Source organism: Chiloscyllium plagiosum, chromosome 19 (assembly GCF_004010195.1).
Source record: "Chiloscyllium plagiosum isolate BGI_BamShark_2017 chromosome 19, ASM401019v2, whole genome shotgun sequence".
NCBI lineage: Eukaryota > Metazoa > Chordata > Chondrichthyes > Orectolobiformes > Hemiscylliidae > Chiloscyllium > Chiloscyllium plagiosum.
The window spans coordinates 55,515,715-55,527,872 of NC_057728.1; positions in this window are offsets into that span (position 1 = coordinate 55,515,715).

Consider the following 12,158-nt stretch of genomic DNA (forward strand, 5'->3'; position numbering starts at 1 on the left):
ACTCTCTCCCCACCCCTACCCTCCTCTAGCTTATCTCTCCATGCTTCAGGCTCTCTGCCTTTATTCCTGATGAAGGGCTTTTGCCCGAAACGTCGATTTTGCCTGTCCTCGGATGCTGCCTGAATTGCTGTGCTCTTCCAGCACCACTAATCCAGAATCTGGTTTCCAGCATCTGCAGTCATTGTTTTTACCTTGTTGTAGATGGTGGACAGGCTTTGGGGAGTCAGGAGGTGAGTTACTTGCTGCTGTGTTCCATGTAATCCCATGTATTCTTGGCATAGATTTGTTAAAAACATTGAACTACGACTGTGAAATGGTTTCCAAAAAAACTGATCCATCCAGTCCCTTAGGAGACTCTAGTCGAGGCTACATGGCTATGGTTTGAAGCTACTCTGAAGTAAATGATCAAGGCAACCTGAAAAAACCAATAATGGACCACGGCCGATACCATGAGAACAAAATCGCAGAGGATGGGATGGTGAAGCTAGTAGGAGGATTGCATCTCCAGTGGTCCTCAGCATCCCAGATACCAGTCTTCAGCCAATTTGATTAATTCCACGTGATGTCAAGAAACAGTTGGGGACCCTGGATACTGCAAAAGCTACAGGCCCTGACAACATTCTACCACAGTAATGAAGGCGTGTGCTCATGAACCTGCTGCTCCCCCAGCCAAGCTGTTCCAGTACAGAGTCAAAACGTTTGGTGCTGGAGAAGCACAGCTGGTCAGGAAGCATCCGAGGAGGAGGAGAGTGGATGCTTTGGACATAAGCTCGCCATCAGGAATGAAAAGCTGATGCTCGAAACGTCGACTCTCCTGCTCCTCAGATGCTGACTGACCGGCTGTGCTTTTCCAATGCCACACTCTTCAACTCTGATCTCCAACACCTGCAGGCCTCACTTTCTCCTGTTCCCGTACAGCTACAACACTGGCATCAATCCAGCAGTGTGGAAAATTGTCCAGTTAAGCCTGTGCACAAAGAGCAGAAGAACTAGTTACTGAAAAACAGAATGTGCTGGAGAAACTCAACAGGTCTGGCAGCAACTGTAGAGAAAGAAACAGAATTAACCTGTTGAACACTTTGTCAGAACAGCCAATTACTGCCCCGTCAGTCTACTCTCAATCATCAAAGAAGTGATGGACAGTGTTATCAATAATGCTATCAAGCAGCACCTGCTCAGTAATTACCTGCTCAGCATCGCTCAGTTTGGGTTCCGCTAAGGCCACTCAGCTCTTTGACCTAATTACAGCCTTGTCCCAAACATGGACAAATAGATGAATTCCAGAGGTGAGATGGAAGTGAAATCAAGGCTGCATTGGACAAAATGTGGCTTCCTGGAGCCCTAACAAAGTTGGAATCAATGGGAATCAGGGGGCAAACTCTCTGCTGGTTGGACTCATACCTGGCATGAAGGAAGATGGTCGCAGTTGTTGGAAGTCAGTCATCTCAGCTCCGGGATATCTCTGCAGGAGTTCCTCAGGGTAGTGTCCTTGGTCCAATCATCATCAGCTGCTTTATCAATGACCTTCCCTCCATCATAAAATCAGGGGTGGGGATGTTTGCTGATGATTGCGCAATGTTCAGTACCATTCACAACTCCTCAGATACTGAAGCAGTCCATGTACAAATGCAAGAAGATGTGGACAAGATCCAGGCTTAGGCAAACAATTGACAAGGGACATTTATGCCACATAAATGCCAAGCAATGACCACCTCCAATAAGGGACAATCTAACCACCATACCTTAATATTCAGAGGTATTACCATCACTGAATCCCCCACTACCCAACATCCTGGGAGTTAACATTGACTCACTGGCTAACGTGGACTCATTGCATAAACACAACGGCTATAAGAACAGGTCAGAGGCTAGGAATACTGTGGCGAGTAATTTACCTCCTAACTCCCTAAAGCCTGTTCACTATCTACAAGGATGGAATACTCCCCACTTGCCTGGATGGGTGCAGCTCCTACAACACTCAAGAAGCTTGACATCATCCAGGACGAAGCAGCACCACTTGATTGGCACCATATCCATAAACATTCACTTACTCCACCACCAATGCTCAGTAGGAGCAGCGTGTACAATCTACAAGATGCACTGCAGAAATTCAACAAAGGTCTTTAGACAGCACTTTCCAAACCCACACCTATTTCCATCGAGAAGGACAAGGGCACCACTTGCAAGTTCCCCTCCAAGCCACTCACCATCCTGACTTGGAAGCATATCGCCATTCCTTCACTGTCGCTGGATCAAAATCTTGGAATTCCCTCCCCAAGGGCATTGTGGGTTAACCCACAGAACATGGACTGCAGTGTTCAAGAAGGCAGTTCCCCACCACTTTCTCAAGGGGCAACTAGGGACGAGCGATAAATGCTGGTTCAGCCAGCGGTGCCCACGTCTCATAAATGAATAAATAGAACAAGCTTCATCAATTGATTAAAGTAAATCCTTTCCCTGTTTAGTTGAATACCTCTGAACGTCTTTGAGCTGCCACAGAACTGACACTTTGAGGTTGGCTTTTAATTCCCCAGTGTTGGTGGAATTTTAAAATCAACACATTGCTCGATCAGGAGCCAATATAGGTCAGTGAACACAGGGCTGATTGGCGAACAGGACTTGGTGGAGGTTAAGACATGGGCTGTAGAAGGATGACCTTGAGCTGATTGAGTACAGAACGTGGTGGACAGTCAGGAGAGCATTATAATAGTCAAATCCAGAGGCAATAAAAACATGAATGAAGGTTACCGCAGGAGAGGAGGTGCGACAGAGCAAGCGAGCAATAAGAGGTTAGAAGCTCAACTCACAGCAAAATATCAGCCTCGTTTAGCCTCAGACTGTTGAAAAGGGTCAGGGTGAAGTTAGACACTAGGGATCAGAATTTGAAGAGGAGACTGAAAACAAGGGCTTTAGGGTTCACAATACTTGTCTGGAGGAAACCTCAGCTCATCCAGGACTGGATGTCAGAATAGCAGCCTGATAATTTAGCAACAGCAGAGGAGTCGAGAGACGGTGGGGCATATGGAATCATCAGTGTACGTACAAAGACTAACGTGGTGCTTTGAGATGCACCAAGGGGCAATACGTCAATGAAAATTAGGAGGGGGCCAAGGATGGATCTTCAGGATGACCTCCAGGGGGAGCAGTTTGGAAGTAGGGCGAGAAACCATTGTCACCGATAACTCTAGCTACGATGAGGCTGTTCAGAATGGACATACATCGGAGCAGTCAGAGCCAATGGGATAGTGGAAGTGGGATGATGAAGAGCGTTGATGGTTGAGATGGTGACATGGCAACATAGGGTGGATCACTTGAGATTCTGATGGGCCAACCTTTTCCAAAGGCGAAATACTGCAGATGCTGGAAATCTGAAACAAACACAGAGAATGTTGAAGAAACTCAGCAGGTCTGTCAGTGTAAGTAGAGCGAGAGACAGAGAGAGAGACAGACAGACAGACAGACAGACAGACAGAGTTAACAGTTTGAGTCCTGTATGACCCATCTTCAGAGCCTCTTCCAAGGACATCCAAGATTGTTTTTCAGACTGGAGGCCTGTGACCAGTGAAGTGCCATAAGGATCAGTGCTGGGTCCACTACTTTTCGTCATTTATATAAATGATTTGGATGCGAGCATAAGAGGTAGAGTTAAGTTTGCAGATGACACCAAAATTGGAGGTGTAATGGACAGTGACGAAAGTTACCTCAGATTACGACATCTTGATCAAATGGACCAATGGGTTGAGGAGTGGCAGATAGATTTTAATTTAGATAAATGTGAGTGCTGCATTTTGGGAAAGCAAATCTTAGCAGGACTTATACACTTAATGGTAAGGTCCTAGGGAGTGTTGCTGAACAAAGAGACCTTGGAGTGCAGGTTCATAGCTCCTTGAAAGTAGAGTCGCAGGTAGATAGGATAGTGAAGAAGGTGTTTGGTATGCTTTCCTTTATTGGTCAGAGTATTGAGTATAGGAGTTGGGAGGTCATGTTGCAGCTGTACAGGACATTGGTTAGGCCACTGTTGGATTACTGCGTGCAATTCTGGTCTCCTTCCTATCGGAAGGATGTTGTGAAATTTGAAAGGGTTCAGAAAAGATTAACAAGGATGTTGCCAGGGTTGGAGGATTTGAGCTACAGGGAGAGGCTGAACAGGCTGGGGCTGTTTTCCCTGGAGCGTCGGAGGCTGAGGGGTGACCTTATAAAGGTTTATAAAATCATCAGGGGCATGGATAGGATAAATAGACAAAGTCTCTTTCCTGGGGGAGTCTAGAACTAGAGGGCATAGGTTTAGAGTGAGAGGGGAAAGATATAAAAGAGACCTACTGGGCAACGTTTTCACTCAGAGTGTAGTATGTGTATGGAATGAGCTGCTGGTACAACTACAGCATTTAAAAGGCATTTGGATGGGTGTATGAAGAGAAAGGATTTGGAGGGATATGAGCTGGGTGCTGGCAGGTGGGACTGGATTGGGTTGGGATATCTGGTTGGCATGGACAAGTTGGACCAAAGGGTCTGTTTCTATGCTGTACATCTCTATGACTCTACGTCTTTGAAGGGTAACAGAAGCATGAGTGTTCCTCTGGGCACTGGCTGGCCCTCTGCCACCCTGGAGATCTCAGCCTCCCCTACCCTTTAGAAGAGCTGGCACCTGAGGGGCAGGCCTGTCAACCAGTGAGTTGCCGAGGAGATTAGCCAAAATGGTGGCAAAGGATTAATTCCGAAATGGTTCTGTTGTTGTTGCTGGGCCACGTATTCAGGACACGCTGACAATTAGGCGCAATCAGTTTAATTTTCTTTGGCCTAGGGGCCCTGTGAATAGTTCAATTTAATTTTTGTAGAAGCAGCTATCTGCACTGCCAACAGCCCCCTTCGGCCTGGTTATGAAAGTTGCAATAAACGGGTGCGTTTATTCAGAGAGCAGTGCTAACAGAGCTCTGCTCTGTGGTGTTAATTCCAACTACAATGTTCAGCATTTAGAAGTTCACAGAACACCCATTTTGTACAGTGTCGTGCAACAGGAACTGTGCACACATTTAAAAGTCACCCGGGATATTGAGAGCAGGCAGCTAATAAACATTGTCTGCACTCTGTCAGTACGCCATGTCGCATGCAGCCATTTTTAAACAGCGAATGGAAGCAAACAATCCCTCCAATTTCACTGGCATCCCCTCCAGCCCGCTCCACATCGGAAACGTGTGACAGGCATTCCCCTCCTGTTGACAGGTCAGAGAACTTACTGCAGGAGTCACGCCTGTGAGACGTTCCAGGGTTGTGCACAACAGAACTACCTCGTAAATAAAAACCCAGAGAGGCTGGATAAGCTCGGGTTGTTTACCTTGGAGCAGAGAAGGGTGAGCCTGACAGAGGTGTACAGGACTACGAGGGGCACGGGCAAAGTGGAAAGAAAGCAGCCATTACCCTTTGTTGAAGTGGAAAGTAACAAGAGACACACTTATACAGCGTAATGTTTCGATGGATTTGGGGGCGAAGCTTCTCACCCAGAGGGTGACAGGGACCTGGGAGGGTAGTTGAAGTGAGAGACCTCATAACCTTGAAGAAGTACTTGGGTGACCACTTGGAATGTCCTAACATTCAAAAGGTTATGGGCCTGGTGACAATAACAATTAAGTCTAAAAAACAAATCTGCTGAGGGAAAGTGAGACTAGGAGTGTACTTTTGGCAGTACAGACCTGATGGGCCAAAGGGCCTTTTCTGTCCTGTATTGATTCTAAAGCGACAATGACGAATGACCTGCCCACTCCCCCACAATGAGGATTGTCAGCCTTCCCTTTAGCTATCCTGAGCCCCGAAGCTCCGGAATCCCATCCCTGAACCTCTCCACATTTGTACTGCTTTATGTTCAGGACACTCCTGAAAAACAACCTCTTTGGACAAGTGAATCAGTCACCTGTCCCCTAATTACTCCCTATGTAACCCATTCTGTTCATTGTATAACACCACTATGAAAAATACCTGGGAAAATCTTACCTTGAGATATGCTGTATAAATGCTAAAATGTTGTTGTTGTAGGGTTGTCAGCACTCCAGGATTACTCTCAAGTCTGCAGGAATGAAAGATTGATCTTTGGGATACTGTGATTAGATGTCAGGTGTTGTTTTCCAATTTTTTTTGAAGGCTTTCATTGATTTCTTTGCTAGGTACTGGAGGTTGTAAAAGATAACTGTTTAACTGGGCAGGTTGATAGGAGGCAGGAGATCAAACAATGAAATCTCCAGCAATTTGTAAATTGGTAACTCAACCTTGGGCAGATTCTTTATGAGTTCTTCAGAGTCCTGAAGAAGGGCTTATGCCCGAAACTTCGATTCTCCTGTTCCCTGAATGCTGCCTGACCTGCTGCGCTGTTCCAGCAACACATTTTCAGCAGAGTCTTTATGAAACAATCCTGTAGCAGCATAAAGGGAAAAAAAAGAGAGCAAAACTTAAATTTATGTAGCATCTTGTCATACTTCTTAGAATATTATCTAAGGAATCATTGGAAGCAATCCAGAGAAGATTCACTGGACTGTCTACAGTTAAGGAGGGACTGTCTTATGGGGAAAGGTTGGGTCAGTTGGGCCGATACTCATTGGAATATAGAAAACTCTTATTGAATTGGATGTAGGCTTGCTCGCTGAGCTAGCAGGCTCATTTTCATCACCATACTAGGCAACATCATCAATGAGAGTCTCCAGAAAGCTTCTCTGGAGGCTCACTGATAATGTTACCCAGTATGGTGACGAAACATCTGAAAACAAACCTTCCAGCTCAGCGAGCAAACCTACATCCAGAACCTCAACCTGAGCTACAAACCTTCTCAAAACTCGATAGTCTTATTGAATGATGCAAGATTCTTAGAGGACTTGACAGGCTAGATGTGGAAAAGTGGTTTCCCTCTGTGGGAGAGCTTTGGGTCAGAGGATGTAATCTCAGATTAAGGGATGTACATTTAAACAGAGACGTGGAAGAATTTCTTCTGTGAGGTTGGGGGATCTGCAGAATTCTTTGCAAAAGAGCTGTGAGTCTGGGTCTTTAGGTGTATTCAAGGCTGAGATGGAGAGATTTTTAATTAGTCAGGGAATCAAGGGCTATGGGGAAAAGGCAGGAAGGTGGAGTTAAGGTTTATTAGATCAGCCATAATCTCACAGAATAGCAGGAGTAGACCCAATGGACTGAATGGGCTACTTCAGCTCCGATTGGTCTAAATATCACAAAATGCTTCATGTGTAGAGAGTTACGTTGCAGAGAATAAATTCTAAATGTACTTATTTTAAAAGGGGGTGCAGGAACCTGGGAAATATGTGCTCAAGTTATCTAAACTGCATCGCACACTCAGAAAGTGCTCATACAGGCTTTTGAGAAACTTGGCTTTCACAAATTGTTTCCGTGCTGCACATCTCTACGATTCTACGTGGACGATCTGGCAAGGACAAGCAAAATACCACAGACACTGAACATCTGAAATACAAACGGAATGTGCTGGAACTTATCAGCTGACCCAGCACCACGTAAAGAGAGGAACAGAGTTAATATTGCGAGTCTCTTTGAAGACTCCTGTTTGGAGTTCCTTTAAAATCTACCGTCAACCTGAACTGAGGTATTGTGTCTCATCCTGGGAAGCACACTTTTGGAAGGATTTGAAGGCTTGCTCGCCGAGCTAGCAGGCTCATTTTCATCACCATTCAGCAATGATTTCTGAGTGTGATTGCAGAGGTCAGTTAATTGAGTAGATAGGAAGGAGGTGAAATGAAAACAGGAAGTGTTAGAGAAACTCAGCCTGTCTGGAAGCTTTTATGCAGAGACGGAGAGAGAGCAAGAGAGAAACCAGGATAACATTTTAAGCCCAATATTGCCCTTCTTCAGAACTCCTGTTTCTCCTGTACTTCCCGCTTTTATTTCAGATCGTCCAGCACCCACAGTGGAAGTAGTGATGTGGTGGCAATGTCACTGGACTGGTAATCGAGAACTCCAGGCCCATGTTTTGGGGACACGAGTCTGAATCCCACTGCAGTAGATAGTGAAATAGTAGGCTTAATAGCAACCATATAACCATTGTCAATTGTTGTAAAAAAAGGGTTCACTAATGTCTTTCAGGAAAGGAAATCTGCTGTTCTCACCTGGTCTGGGCTATATGTGAGCTCAGACCCACAACAATATGGTTGACTCTTAACTGCCCCTTAGCCAATGAGGGATGGGCAACAGCCAGAGACTCTGAATCCCTGTGAATGAATAGTAGAGCTAGAAATGCCTTACTGTTATTAGAAGATGCCTGGGCTTTGCTCCTTGGAGAAGATGTACCGTAAAAGGCTAACCATACCTTGAGTCTCAGAATTGCTACTGAGCATGTGCATGAAGACCATGATGATGTTAGATTACTTTGATGGAGGAGCTGGGCCTATTGGATTCTAGAGGTGTCCTGTCTTAGTATCTCCTGTTTATGGTTATAGTTTATAAAATTAGCTGATGTTTACTGACATGAGTGTGACATGACTACCTTCTATTAACAACGTAGACCTGAAGTTAGTGCAGAAGAGAAGGTGCAGAGGAGATTTTGATAGAGCTTTTCAAAAGCATGACAGGTCCAGACGGCATAGGTCAGAAAAATGCTGTTCCCTTTGGTGAAAAGGTCAAGGTGCAAAGGGCAAAGTACAAAACTTGACCTACTTTGGGAAATAAGGCAGGGCAGATGACTAAGGTGTCAGTGGGGGAGCACTTTGGGGGCCAGCGACCATAATTCTATTGGTTTTAAAATAGTGATGGAAAAGGATAGACCAGATCTAAAAGTTGAAGTTCTAAATCGGAGAAAGGCCAATTTTGACAGTATTAGGCAAGAACTTGAAAAAGCTGACTGGGGGCAGATTTTCGCAGGTAAAGGGGCAGGTGGAAAATGGAAAGCCTTCAGAAATGAGATAACGAGAATCCAGTGAAAGGGTGAAAGGGAAGGCTGGTAGGTGTAGGGAATGCTGGATGAATAGAGAAATTGAGGGTTGGGTTAAGAAAAAGAAGGAAGCATATGTCAGGTATAGACAGGATAGATCGAGTGAATCCTTAGAAGAGTATAAAAGCAGTAGGAGTATACTTAAGAGGGAAATCAGGAGGGCAAAAAGGGGGCATGAGATAGCTTTGGCAAATAGAATTAAGGAGAATCCAAAGAGTTTTTACAAATACGTTAAGGACAAAAGGGTAACTAGGGAGAGAATAGGGCCCCTCAAGGATCAGCAAGGTGGCTTTTGTGTGGAACTGCAGGAGGTGGGGAGATACCAAACAAGTATTCTGCATCAGTAAGGACATGGAAGATATAGAATGTAGGGAAATAGATGGTGACATCTTGATAAACGTCCATATTACAGAGAAGGAAGTGCTGGATGTCTTGAAATGTATAGAATAGGATAAATCCCCAGGACTTGATCAGGTGTATCCTAGAACTCTGTGGGAAGCTAGGGAAGTGATTTTGGGGCCCCTTGCTGAGATATTTGTATCATCGATAGTCACAGGTGAGGTGCCGGAAGACTGAAGGTTGGCTAACGTGGTGCCATTGTTTAAGAAGGGTGGTAAGGTCAAGCCAGGGAACTATAGATCGGTGAGCCTGACATTGGTGGGTGGGCAAGTTGTTGGAGGGAATCCTGAGGGACAGGATGTACATGTATTTGGAAAGGCAAGGACTGATTAGGGATAGTCAACATGGCTTTGTGCGTGGGAAATCATGTCTCACAAACTTGATTGAGCTTTTTGAAGAAGTAACAAAGAGGATTGATGAGGGCAGAGCAGTAGATGTGATCTATATGGACTTCAGTAAAGTGTTCGACAAGGTTCCCCATGGGAGACTGGATAGCAAGGTTAGATCTCATGGAATACATGGAGAACTAGCCATTTGGATACAGAACTGGCTCAAAGGTAGAAGACAGAGTTGGTGGTGGAGGGTTGTTTTTCAGACTGGAGGCCTGTGACCAGTGGAGTGCCACAAGGATCGGTGCTGGGTCCACTACTTTTCATCATTTACATAAATGATTTGGCTGTGAGCATGAGGTATGGTTAGTAAGTTTGCAGATTACACCAAAATTGGAGGTGCAGTGGACAGCGAAGAGGTTTACCTCAGATTACAATGGGACCTTGATCAGATGGGCCAATGGGCTGAGGAGTGACAGATTGAGTTTATTTTAGATAAATGTAAGGTGCTGCATTTTGGGAAATCTTAGCAGGACTTATACATTTAATGGTAAGATCCTAGGGAGTGTTGCTGAACAAAGAGACCTTGGAGTGCAGGTTCATAGCTCTTTGAAAGTAGGGTCATGGGTAGATAGGATAGTAGAGAAGGCGTTTGGTATGCTTTCTTTTATTGGTCAAAGTATTGAGTACAGGAGTTGGGAGGTCATGTTGCGGCTGTATAAGACATTGGTTAGGCCACTTTTCGAATATTGCACGCAATTCTGGTCTCCTTTTTATCAGAAGGATGTTGTGAAACTTGAAAGGATTCAGAAAAGATTTACAAGGATGTTGCCAGGGTTGGAGGATTTGAGCTATAGGGAGAAGCTGAATAGGCTGAGGCTATTTTCCTTGGGGCATCGGAGGCTGAGGGGTGACCTTATAGAGGTTTATAAAATCATGAGGGACATGGATAGAGAAAATAAACAAGATCTTTTCCCTGGGGTGGGGGAGTCCAGAACTAGAGGGCAAAGATTTAGGGTGAGAGGGGAAAGATATAAAAGAGACCTAAGGGGCAACTTTTTTATGCAGAGGGTGGTACGTGTATGGAATGAGCTGCGTGTGGAAGTGATGGAGGCTTGTACAATTGCAAGATTTAAAAGGCATCTGGATGGGTATATGAATAGGAAGGGTTTATAGGGGTATGAGCTGTGTTCTGGCAGGTGGGACTACATTGGGTTGGGATATCTGGTCAGCATGGACAAGTTGGACCGAAGGGTCTGTTTCCGTGCTGTACATCTCTATGACTCTATGACTCTGAGTAGCGATTGCCAAAAACTCACAGCCTCAGTTTGAGAAAAATAAATCATTTTTATGCAGCAAATGGTTAGGAACTGGAGTGCATTGCCTGTGGGTGCTCCAAGGATGGGCAGGTTAGGGTGGAGTGGCCATGCTAAATTACCCCGTAGTGTCCAAGGATGGGCAGGTTAGGGTGGAGTGGCCATACTAAATTACCCCATAGTGTCCAAGGATGGGCAGGTTAGGGTGGAGTGGCCATGCTAAATTACCCCATAGTGTCCAAGGATGGGCAGGTTAGGGTGGAGTGGCCATGCTAAATTACCCCATAGTGTCCAGGGATGGGCAGGTGAGGGAGGCTCATCATGCTAATTTGCCCCATAGTGTCCAGGGATAAGCAGGTTAGGGTGGATTGGCTGTGCTAAATTGCTTCAGAGTGTCCACAGATGGGCAGTATAGGGTGGAAAGACACAGCCGGTCAGGCAGCATCCGAGGAGCAGAAGAATTGACGTTTCAGGCAAAAGCCCTTCATCAGGTTAGGTTCATCCAGCACCACACTCTTCGACTTCAATGATTCTATGGTGTGATGGAGGCAGATTCAGATGCAACTTTCAGATGGGAGTGAGATAATTGTATGTACATATAAACATAGAAGTGAGGTGCAAGAGTAAGCTATTTGGCCCATTGAGCCTGCTATCCTTTTAAATAAAGATCATGGACAATCTGATTGTCACCTCATCTTTCCATTCCTGCCTACCTCCAATAACCTCTTGCTTACCCAGAATCTAGTGACTTCTTATTTAAGTATATCCAGAGACTTGGTTTCCACTGCCTTTTGAAGAAGTGAGGTTCAATACTGATGTTGAGGTTCAAAACAATTTCTCCTCAACTTTGTCTCTAACGCGCAAGCCCTTATAATTAATCGTGGCCCCTAGTTCTAGAATCCCTGACAGAGGAAACATCCTTTCCATGTCCACCCTGTCAAAACCGCTCAGGATTTTACATAGAGTCATAGAGTCATAGAGATGGACAGCATGGAAACAGACCCTTCGGTCCAACCCGTCCATGCCGACCAGGTATCCCAACCCAATCTAGTCCCACCTGCCAGCACCCGGCCCGTATCCCTCCAAACCCTTCTTATTCATATACCCATCCAAACGCCTCTTGAATGTTGCAATTGTACCAGCCTCCACCACATTCTCAGGCAGCTCATTCCATACACGTAC